Source organism: Micropterus salmoides, unplaced genomic scaffold (genome assembly GCF_014851395.1).
Source record: "Micropterus salmoides isolate LMB-PRFRI ecotype aquatic unplaced genomic scaffold, ASM1485139v1 Ms_hic_scaffold_1755, whole genome shotgun sequence".
In the NCBI taxonomy this organism is placed as follows: domain Eukaryota; kingdom Metazoa; phylum Chordata; class Actinopteri; order Centrarchiformes; family Centrarchidae; genus Micropterus; species Micropterus salmoides.
The window spans coordinates 23,678-34,338 of record NW_024040879.1 but is presented as its reverse complement, the minus strand read 5'-3'; the positions used below and the strand labels follow the sequence as shown (position 1 = coordinate 34,338).

Below are 10,661 nucleotides of genomic sequence, written 5' to 3'. Positions count from 1 at the left end.
ACCAAGCTACAGGCCAAGGTCAAGGCCAGACTGGGGCTTCTCTACCGTAATCGGTCATCATTCACCCAATCTGCTAAACTCACCCTGATTCAGATGACTATATTACCCATGCTAGACTTTGGTTATGTAATTTACATGTCTGAAGGTAAGGGACTTCTCGAGAGGCTAGATGTTCTTAATCACTCAGCTATCAGACTTGCCACCAATGCTCCTTACAGGACACACCACTGCAATCTGTACGCCTCCATGAACTGGACATCCCTTCATACTCGACGTAAGATCCACTGGTTTATGCTCACTTAAAAAACTCTCTTAGGCCTAACCCCTCCGTATTTGGGATGTCTACTTCATCCTTCTTCCGTCACCTACAGCATCCGCTCTTCTAGTCACATCCGGCTACAAATCCCTTCAGCTAACACATCATTAGGTCGCACCGCCTTTCAGTTCGCTGGGTCCTAAGATTGGAACCAACAACAAAAAAAACAAAACTCTCCACTCTAGTCAACACTGCCACTTTTAAAGGCAAAATCACCAACTTGTTCACAGAAAACTGTAATTGCTTCATGTGATGTTATGTGTTGTTGTTATATGTCGCTCTGCTACTATCTAGATTGTTGTCATTATTCAGCTTTTGTGTCATGGCATAGTGTATTGTATCGTGTCGTATGCACTCTGTCATGATATAGCAAAGGTTCTACTGTACACAGGTTGCGCAGTCAGGATGGCCGAGCGGTCTAAGGCGCTGCGTTCAGGTCGCAGTCTCCTCTGGAGGCGTGGGTTCGAATCCCACTTCTGACAGCTACTTTTCAAACTCAGCAAAATGCCTTTCACACGGTATTGGGGTAGAAGAGTCAATCGTTCCTTGTATGTTGGATGATAAGTGATAAGTAAAAACAGACAGTGTTAGTAGTACAGTGGGTTTGACATACAGATTCAAAGAAGAAGTTTTTCTCTAGCCTCTCATGTAATATTTGGTGTGACCACCCTTTGCTTTTAAAATAGCATCAGTTCTTCCAGGCGCACTTGCACAAAGTCAGGGATTTTGTAGGTTTATCGTCAGCTGTTTGATTAAACAATTATACCAAACAGATGCTAATGATCACCAATTCAACATGTAGGTTTCAAACACAATCATTACCTGAAACAGAAACAGCTTGGGGAGGAATTCAACAAGGTGAGGAACAGCCAAACCCGACAGCTCTCCCACGTCTGTTCTCTGCATAGATAATATATACATGGTGATTTCGCGTAAGAAACTGCCCCCCGTCTCTGTGTAGTGGTTCCATGGTGTAATGGTTAGCACTCTGGACTCTGAATCCAGTAATCCGAGTTCAAATCTCGGTGGAACCTGAATTTAAGCACTTCTGGATAATCACGAACCTTCAGCTGATCTTGTCGTATGTGAAAGTTTAAGGATGTGTTTCCAAGTGGACAGTTTACTGTCAAAAGTCATTCACCATGGCAAGGCCGAGCACAGCAACATGACACAAGGTAGTTACACTGCGTCAGCAAGGTCTCTCACAGGCAGACATTTCAAGGCAAACGACTTTGCAGATGTGAAGAAGCACAAAGAAACGGGAAACACTTTGGACCTTAGACGCAGTGAAGATGTCTAGCAGTTCTATCAGCTCAGAGCTGCAGAAAACAGCGGGACCCTGGTCCACTAATCTACTGTCCGGAGAGGTATGGTCAGGAGTGGCCTTCATGGAAGTCTTGCAGCCAAAAAGCCTCCAACATGGAAACAAGGCCCAACGATTCAACCATGCATGTAAACCACATAAGGCCGAATAAGTGTACTCAGGCGGTCCGCAAGGCCAAAAGAGATTATTATAAGGAACAGCTCTCTCTTTGTAGTTCTAATCCCAGTAAATTTTGGGAAATAGTTAAGGGCATGGAAAGTAGACCCTCCTCCCTGCAGCTGCCAGTGTCCCTCAACATTGATGATTTCATTGTCACAGACAAAGGCCGTATGACAGAGCTCTTCAATCTTCATTTCATTAAGTCTGGCTCCCTGTTTGACTTAGCCACACCTCCCTGCCAATCCAACGTGCCCTTTTCTCCCATTAAATCAAAGGTAACTAGATGTGAAACACATCCCCCTAGTCATCAATACCTGTAACACAGTTTTACCCTCCGGCCTGTTACGGAGTCTCACCACCGCAACCGTCAAGGTCTTAAATGACATTATTACAGATTCACTTGACAAGAAGCAATGTTGTGCTGCTTGTTTTATTGACCTGGCATAAGCTTTCGACACAGTAGACCATTCCATCCTAGCGAACCGACTAAGGAACGTTGGTGTCTCTGAGCATTCAGTGGCGTGGTTTGCCAATTACCTCACTGGCAGAGTCCAAAGTGTAAGGTCAGAACATCTGCTGTCTAAGGCCCTTACTGTCACCAAGGGAGTACCACAAGGCTCAATTTTAGGCCCACCACTTTTTTAAAGATTGGGGGTTCTCTACCGTAATCGGTCATCATTCACCCAATCTGCTAAACTCACCCTGATTCAGATGACTATATTACCCATGCTAGACTTTGGTTATGTAATTTACATGTCTGAAGGTAAGGGACTTCTCGAGAGGCTAGATGTTCTTAATCACTCAGCTATCAGACTTGCCACCAATGCTCCTTACAGGACACACCACTGCAATCTGTACGCCTCCATAAACTGGACATCCCTTCATACTCGACGTAAGATCCACTGGTTTATGCTCACTTAAAAAACTCTCTTAGGCCTAACCCCTCCGTATTTGGGATGTCTACTTCATCCTTCTTCCGTCACCTACAGCATCCGCTCTTCTAGTCACATCCGGCTACAAATCCCTTCAGCTAACACATCATTAGGTCACACCGCCTTTCAGTTCGCTGGGTCCTAAGATTGGAACCAACAACAAAAAAAAACAAAACTCTCCACTCTAGTCAACACTGCCACTTTTAAAGGCAAAATCACCAACTTGTTCACAGAAAACTGTAATTGCTTCATGTGATGTTATGTGTTGTTGTTATATGTCGCTCTGCTACTATCTAGATTGTTGTCATTATTCAGCTTTTGTGCCATTTGTCGTATCGTCTACTCTCTGTAGATTTTCTTATGTCTAGTCTGTTATCATGTCTCTTTACCTGTCTTTTAATTATTTTCTCGTCTGGTCTCTTCGTGTCCTTGTGCCTGGTTTTTAGGTTGGTTGTTGGGACTGTGTTGTTGTCCTGCATCCTCTGTCTATTTTTTCGTGTTTTTATTTAATCCTTGTACTCATCCCCAAACAAGGTCTTTGTCCCCTGCCAGGCAGTTGTTGTAAATAAGAAACTGTTCTGAATTAACTTGCCTGGTAAAATAAAGGTATAATAAAAATAATTTTAAAAGTCTTCATAATCACAGAACGTTATCTGATCTTGTTGGATGTGGAAAGTTAGACTGTGTTTCATGACCAATTGGATGACGTTGTGGCGGGAGTTGAGCCATAGCATGTCATGGCATAGTGTATTGTATCGTGTCGTATGCACTCTGTCATGATATAGCAAAGGTTCTACTGTACACGAGGTTGCGCAGTCAGGATGGCCGAGCGGTCTAAGGCGCTGCGTTCAGGTCGCAGTCTCCTCTGGAGGCGTGGGTTCGAATCTCACTTCTGACAGTTACTTTTCAAACTCAGCAAAATGCATTTCACACGGTATTGGGGTAGAAGAGTCAATCGTTCCTTGTATGTTGGATGACAAGTGATAAGTAAAAACAGACAGTGTTAGTAGTACCGTGCGTTTGACATACAGATTCAAAGAAGAAGTTGTTCTCTAGCCTCTCATGTAATATTTGGTGTGACCACCCTTTGCTTTTAAAATAGCATCAGTTCTTCCAGGCGCACTTGCACAAAGTCAGGGATTTTGTAGGTTTATCGTCAGCTGTTTGATTAAACAATTATACCAAACAGATGCTAATGATCACCAATTCAACATGTAGGTTTCAAACACAATCACTACCTGAAACAGAAACAGCTTGGGGAGGAATTCAACTGGGTGAGGAACAGCCAAACCCGACAGCTCTCCCACGTCTGTTCTCTGCATAGATAATATATACATGGTGATTTCGCGTAAGAAACTGCCTCTGAGTTCAAATCTCGGTGGAACCTGAATTTAAGCGCGAGTGCAACCTGTCCACTTCTGGATAATCACGAACCTTCAGCTCATCTTGTCGTATGTGACAGTTTAAGAATGTGTTTCCAAGTGGACAGTTTACAGTTTACTGTCAAAAGTCATTCACCATGGCAAGGCCGAGCACAGCAACATGACACAAGGTAGTTACACTGCGTCAGCAAGGTCTCTCACAGGCAGACATTTCAAGGCAACCGACTTTGCAGATGTGAAGAAGCACAAAGAAACGGGAAACACTTTGGACCTTAGACGCAGTGAAGATGTCCAGCAGTTCTATCAGCTCAGAGCTGCAGAAAACAGCGGGACCCTACTTTCCGGAGAGGTATGGGCCTTCATGGAGGACTTGCAGCCAAAAAGCCTCCAACATGGAAACAAGGCCAAACGATTCAACCATGCATGTAAACTGAATAAGTGCACTCAGGTCGGTCCGCAAGGCCAAAATAGATTATTATAAGGAACAGCTCTCTCTTTGTAGTTCTAATCCCAGTAAATTTTGGGAAATAGTTAAGGGCATGGAAAGTAGACCCTCCTCCCTGCAGCTGCAGCTGCCAGTGTCCCTCAACATTGATGACTTCATTGTCACAGACAAAGGCTGTATGACAGAGCTCTTCAATCTTCATTTCATTAAGTCTGGCTCCCTGTTTGACTTAACCACACCTCCCTGCCAATCCAACGTGCCCTTTTCTCCCATTAAATCAAAGGTAACTAGATGTGAAACACGTCCCCCTAGTCATCAATACCCGTAACACAGTTTTACCCTCCGGCCTGTTACGGAGTCTCAGGTGCTGTATGACCTCATTAATCTGGACCCTAAAAAGACATCCGGGTCAGATGGCTTAGACCCTTTCTTGATTAAAGTCACAGCCCCTATCATCGCTGAGCCTCTATCTCACCTATTCAGCCTGTCGTTTCACTGTGCAGAAGTTCCCAGCGCTTGGAAGGAAGCGGTAGTGAGTCCTTTATTTAAGGGTGGAGATCAAGCTGAGCCAGAAAACTTGTCAATAAGCAACCGATTGACTTTCTTCATGATCATAGTTTAATTTCTGGTTTGCAATCTGGTTTTCGTACTGGCTTTAGGTGTACCACCGCAACCGTCAAGGTTTTAAATGACATTATTACAGATTCACTTGACAAGAAGCAATGTTGACCTTGCAAAAGCTTTCGACACAGTAGACCATTCCATCCTAGCGAACCGACTAAGGAACGTTGGTGTCTCTGAGCATTCAGTGGCGTGGTTTGCCAATTACCTCACTGGCAGAGTCCAAAGTGTAAGGTCAGAACATCTGCTGTCTAAGGCCCTTACTGTCACCAAGGGAGTACCACAAGGCTCAATTATAGGCCCACCACTTTTTTCAAAAGTGCAGGACACTCACTTCTATGCAGATGATACTGTTTTATATTCAGTTGAGTCCTCCCCGGAAAAGGTTCTAAGAACTCTTCAACAACCTTTCCATTGTATCTAGCATGCTTTCTCCGACCGTCACCTCGTCCTTAATACCTCCAAAAGAAAGTTGATGGGGTTTGGTATGAAAAAAAACTGTCTCCCACCCCGGTGTAATTACCAAAGTTGAGGGTGTGGAACTAGAGCAAGTAAATGCATCCAAATGCTTGGGAGTTTGGTTAGACAGCACACTATCTTACTCTCATCACATTACCAAGCTACAGGCCAAGGTCAAGGCCAGACTGGGGCTTCTCTACCGTAATCGGTCATCATTCACCCAATCTGCTAAACTCACCCTGATTCAGATGACTATATTACCCATGCTAGACTTTGGTTATGTAATTTACATGTCTGAAGGTAAGGGACTTCTCGAGAGGCTAGATGTTCTTAATCACTCAGCTATCAGACTTGCCACCAATGCTCCTTACAGGACACACCACTGCAATCTGTACGCCTCCATGAACTGGACATCCCTTCATACTCGACGTAAGATCCACTGGTTTATGCTCACTTAAAAAACTCTCTTAGGCCTAACCCCTCCGTATTTGGGATGTCTACTTCATCCTTCTTCCGTCACCTACAGCATCCGCTCTTCTAGTCACATCCGGCTACAAATCCCTTCAGCTAAACATCATTAGGTCGCACCGCCTTTCAGTTCGCTGGGTCCTAAGATTGGAACCAACAACAAAAAAAACAAAACTCTCCACTCTAGTCAACACTGCCACTTTTAAAGGCAAAATCACCAACTTGTTCACAGAAAACTGTAATTGCTTCATGTGATGTTATGTGTTGTTGTTATATGTCGCTCTGCTACTATCTAGATTGTTGTCATTATTCAGCTTTTGTGTCATGGCATAGTGTATTGTATCGTGTCGTATGCACTCTGTCATGATATAGCAAAGGTTCTACTGTACACAAGGTTGCGCAGTCAGGATGGCCAGCGGTCTAAGGCTGCGTTCAGGTCGCAGTCTCCTCTGGAGGCGTGGGTTCGAATCCCACTTCTGACAGCTACTTTTCAAACTCAGCAAAATGCCTTTCACACGGTATTGGGGTAGAAGAGTCAATCGTTCCTTGTATGTTGGATGATAAGTGATAAGTAAAAACAGACAGTGTTAGTAGTACAGTGGGTTTGACATACAGATTCAAAGAAGAAGTTTTCTCTAGCCTCTCATGTAATATTTGGTGTGACCACCCTTTGCTTTTAAAATAGCATCAGTTCTTCCAGGCGCACTTGCACAAAGTCAGGGATTTTGTAGGTTTATCGTCAGCTGTTTGATTAAACAATTATACCAAACAGATGCTAATGATCACCAATTCAACATGTAGGTTTCAAACACAATCACTACCTGAAACAGAAACAGCTTGGGGAGGAATTCAACTGGGTGAGGAACAGCCAAACCCGACAGCTCTCCCACGTCTGTTCTCTGCATAGATAATATACATGGTGATTTCGCGTAAGAAACTGCCTCCCGTCTCTGTGTAGTGGTTCCATGGTGTAATGGTTAGCACTCTGGACTTTGAATCCAGTGATCCGAGTTCAAATCTCGGTGGAACCTGAATTTAAGCTCGAGTGCAACCTGTCCACTTCTGGATAATCACGAACCTTCAGCTCATCTTGTCGTATGTGACAGTTTAAGATGTGTTTCCAAGTGGACAGTTTACTGTCAAAAGTCATTCACCATGGCAAGGCCGAGCACAGCAACATGACACAAGGTAGTTACACTGCGTCAGCAAGGTCTCTCACAGGCAGACATTTCAAGGCAAACGACTTTGCAGATGTGAAGAAGCACAAAGAAACGGGAAACACTTTGTACCTTAGACGCAGTGAAGATGTCCAGCAGTTCTATCAGCTCAGAGCTGCAGAAAACAGCGGGACCCTGGTCCACTAATATACTGTCCGGAGAGGTATGGTCAGGAGTGGCCTTCATGGAAGTCTTGCAGCCAAAAAGCCTCCAACATGGAAACAAGGCCCAACGATTCAACCATGCATGTAAACCACATAAGGCCGAATAAGTGTACTCAGGCGGTCCGCAAGGCCAAAAGAGATTATTATAAGGAACAGCTCTCTCTTTGTAGTTCTAATCCCAGTAAATTTTGGGAAATAGTTAAGGGCATGGAAAGTAGACCCTCCTCCCTGCAGCTGCCAGTGTCCCTCAACATTGATGTTTTATGTGGATAATTTTAATATTTATGTGGATAATTTTAATATTTTCTGGCAAAGAATGTCTCTTTTTAAGACAGACGGACTTCACCCAAACAAACGGGGCTCAGAAATGTTAGCTGCGCACATACAGCATGTGGTGCGGTCCACACATGACTTACGTGAATGACTAATCATTCATGCAGCACACCTGGACACACCACCGCTCACTGAACAGATCTCTGCCTCACTGCCACAAACAACTGTCTCCACCTGCTGGCATGTAAAGCCGTCTGCTCCCAGCGCTGTTCCACAGACTTCTATTCCTGTCATCATCACGCATAGACCAGTAAACCGAAATGTGCACATCCCACACAGAAATCATAGTAATCTCTTAAGGATTAGGACAACTGCACCAACTCCAGCACCCAGAACAAACTCATTTAAAATGGCTCTCTTCAATGTGAGATCACTTTCAAGTAAGACTTTTATCTTAAATGATTTTATCTTGTCTGCAAATCTAGATTTTATGTTTTTAACTGAATCATGGTTGCAAATGAATGACTATAGCCAGCTAGCTGAACTGTGTCCGCCTCAATATGATTGCTTTAGTCAACCGAGGGTCAGTGGTCGTGGTGGTGGGCTAGTGAGCGTGTATAGGAAAAATTTTAAATGTCATCAAGTACGCTGTGAAGAATTTAAATCCTTTGAAGTTCTCACTCTTAAAGTTGGAGGGCTGCAACCTATCATATTTGTTATAATTTATCGCCCCCCAAAACCGCCTGGAGGATTTTTATCAGAACTTCCTGAATTTTTATCTACTCTGGTTTTAAATTATGACAGAATTGTTCTTTGTGGCGATTTTAATATTCATGTTGATGACCCCAACAATGTTAATGCAACTGACTTTTTAAATATGGCCACTTCTTTTAACTTCAAACAACATGTCAAAGGGCAAACACATAACCGTGGTCATACACTGGACTTGGTTTTTACCCTGGGTGTCAGCATTTCCTCTGTGGAATTATTGGACATGACCATATCTGACCACAGATGTATTGTCTTTAGCTGCGATTCGCCTGTTACTCATGCCGCCTCACCAAGCTCCGTGTGTTCTCGCATCTTTAATGAACAAAGTGTTTCAAAGTTTTGCGCAGTCTTTCAGAGCCAAAGCCAACACCTGTCTGATTCCAACACCAACAATCTGGTTGATCACTTCAATCATATCTGCTTGTCGTCACTAAATATTACTGCTCCTCTAAAGGTTAGGCCTACGTCTAAAGCTAGTAAACAACCCTGGATAAATGACAGCATTCGCAGCCTAAAAAGGGAATGCAGGAAAGCAGAGCGCAGATGGAAAAAATCCAATCTCCAAGTCCATTACCTCAGTCTGAAGGATTTATTAATTAACTACAATAAAATGGTTAAGGATGCGAGAACACACTATTTTTCTGAACTCATTACTACACATAAACACAATCCCAGGTTTCTGTTTAAGACTGTGGATCAGCTGGTAAACCCAACCCCTCCTTGTGCCTCAGCTGGAAGTAATGATGACTGTGAATTGTTTTTATCTTATTTTACCAATAAGGTGGTGTCAATCAGAGCCTCTATTACCCCCGCGGCCTCTTACTCAGAGGTTCCTCACCAGCAACAACAGAGTTTTAACCAGTTTTATCCCATCGACTTGTCTGAGCTTTTAAAAACAATATCACAAATGAGAGTGTCCTCCAGCCCACTTGATATAATACCTACAAATTTTTACTAAAGTAATAGATTCTGTTGGGCCCCATTTGATCTCTGTTTTCAACAGCTCCCTATCTACTGGTTGTGTCCCTGATTATTTTAAAACGGCTTGCGTGAACCCACTTTTAAAGAAACCTGGTTTAGATCCCTCCCTCCCACAAAATTTTAGACCAATTTCTAAACTGCCTTTTATTGCAAAGATTCTAGAAAGAATTGTGTCCAAACAGCTGCTCACTGTGCTGGAAAATAACAAAATATTTGAAAAGTTTCAATCTGGTTTCAGGAAGTACCACAGCACTGAGACTGCCCTGCTTAAACTCACCAATGACCTTTTAATGTCTGCTGATGAAGGTATGTGCTCAGTCCTTGTACTCCTGGACCTTAGCGCTGCTTTTGACACCATTGATCACAACATCATGTTAGACAGACTGAGGCACTGGGTGGGGATCTCTGGTACTGCTCTAGAATGGTTTCAATCCTACCTGTCAAATAGGAAGTTTTGCGTGTCTGTAAACAACTATGTCTCTTCATTCTGTCCAGTTAAATATGGTGTGCCTCAGGGGTCGGTCTTAGGACCCATTTTGTTTTCCTTGTATCTGCTTCCCCTTGGACATATTATCCATAAACATGGCATTTCTTTTCATATTTATGCTGATGACACACAAATATACTTGCCCGTCAGATCCACAGACCCTGGAATGCTGAGTTCACTTAACAACTGCCTTTGTGAAGTAAAAAATGGATGTCAAATAATTTCCTCCAGCTGAACTCAGACAAAACAGAAATCCTGGTCATCGGGTCCCAGCAGATGGCAAATCAAATACTGCCATCTGCTGGTTCCCTAGTAAATCACATTAAGCCTGTGGCAAAGAACCTTGGTGTTTGGTTTGATAGTAATTTAAATTTCGAGCAGCACACCACAAAGCTTGTTCAATCATGTTTTTATCAACTTAGAAATATAGCTAAAATTCGATCTATGCTAACTTTTAAGGATACCGAGACCATTTTACACGCCTTCATCTCATCACGCCTGGATTATTGCAACAGCCTTTTCACCTGTTTAACCCAAAAATCTATTGATCGACTCCAGACTGTCCAGAACTCAGCTGCCAGGCTTTTAACCAGAACAAAGAAATATGACCACATTACTCCTATTTTAGCTTCATTACACTGGCTCCCAGTATGTTTTAGAAT

The 10,661-nt window shown here is 43.2% G+C and overlaps 4 non-coding genes across 4 annotated transcripts; all 4 read left to right on the top strand.

Annotated features, from left to right (window-relative positions):
- The first annotated feature begins 715 nt into the window (after nucleotides 1-715).
- trnal-cag lies at nucleotides 716-798 on the top strand. The gene has a single exon. It is a non-coding gene; the product is annotated as a tRNA-Leu (tRNA).
- Nucleotides 799-1,278: 480 nt separating this feature from the next.
- Nucleotides 1,279-1,350, top strand: trnaq-cug. Its single transcript has one exon. It is a non-coding gene; the product is annotated as a tRNA-Gln (tRNA).
- A 2,196-nt stretch (nucleotides 1,351-3,546) lies between these two features.
- trnal-cag lies at nucleotides 3,547-3,629 on the top strand. The gene has a single exon. It is a non-coding gene; the product is annotated as a tRNA-Leu (tRNA).
- Nucleotides 3,630-7,065: 3,436 nt separating this feature from the next.
- Nucleotides 7,066-7,137, top strand: trnaq-uug. The gene has a single exon. It is a non-coding gene; the product is annotated as a tRNA-Gln (tRNA).
- Nucleotides 7,138-10,661: the final 3,524 nt, after the last annotated feature.